Below are 718 nucleotides of genomic sequence, written 5' to 3'. Positions count from 1 at the left end.
TGCGGCATTCCAATACGTTGTTACCTCGGCAGAGCCCCCTACCTACCGGGGTTCTTTTTTGTAAGCTGGACATTCAAAGCGCCCGAGGGCACAACGTTGCAGTCGCATTTGATTTAGAGCTTCTCTCGGGGCCATCTGCTGCCGGAAGCAGCCGAGATAGTCTCCAGCAACGGGGCAGCTGATGTAAAGGCATTGGTTCCACAAGTTGTTTGCGCATGGCAAACCACAATTCCCGCTTTATTACTTCACAGGCTGAACACTTTTTAAAATGGTTATGTTTCTTGAAGTCCGTTGTCGGTTGGTGGCGGCAGAGTCGCTTTGAATAGAGTCAATTACATTAGTACATCTACACAAAATCCCTGCCTAAGCCCACATACTTGAGGAGCCTTATGCAGCTTGCTTCCATTAGTGCATCTAACCTAGGGAACCGCTACAACCTCGCATGTTCCTTGATGCCCCTTTGGCTTCTCCCCAGCCAGGGACTCGGGTAACCAGGTTGCGTACTTCTCTAGGGGCCCTTTAATAAACTGCTGTAGAGGGCGGTAGAGAACTAGGTCTTCTCTGTCATTCTGGCCGAGTCTGTGAAGTGGTGAGGTAGAGTACAAAAGAGTCCTATTGCCTGCGTAGGCTGCGTTTGTGCATGAGTATCCCATGTTGCTTGGGATCTGATATTTGGGCAGAAAGGAAAAGAAACAAAAATTCCAACCTGCTCTGTAGG

Source organism: Eimeria mitis, genomic scaffold (genome assembly GCF_000499745.2).
Source record: "Eimeria mitis Houghton genomic scaffold, Emh_scaff3624, whole genome shotgun sequence".
In the NCBI taxonomy this organism is placed as follows: Eukaryota; Apicomplexa; class Conoidasida; order Eucoccidiorida; family Eimeriidae; genus Eimeria; species Eimeria mitis.
This window is presented reverse-complemented; position numbering follows the sequence as displayed.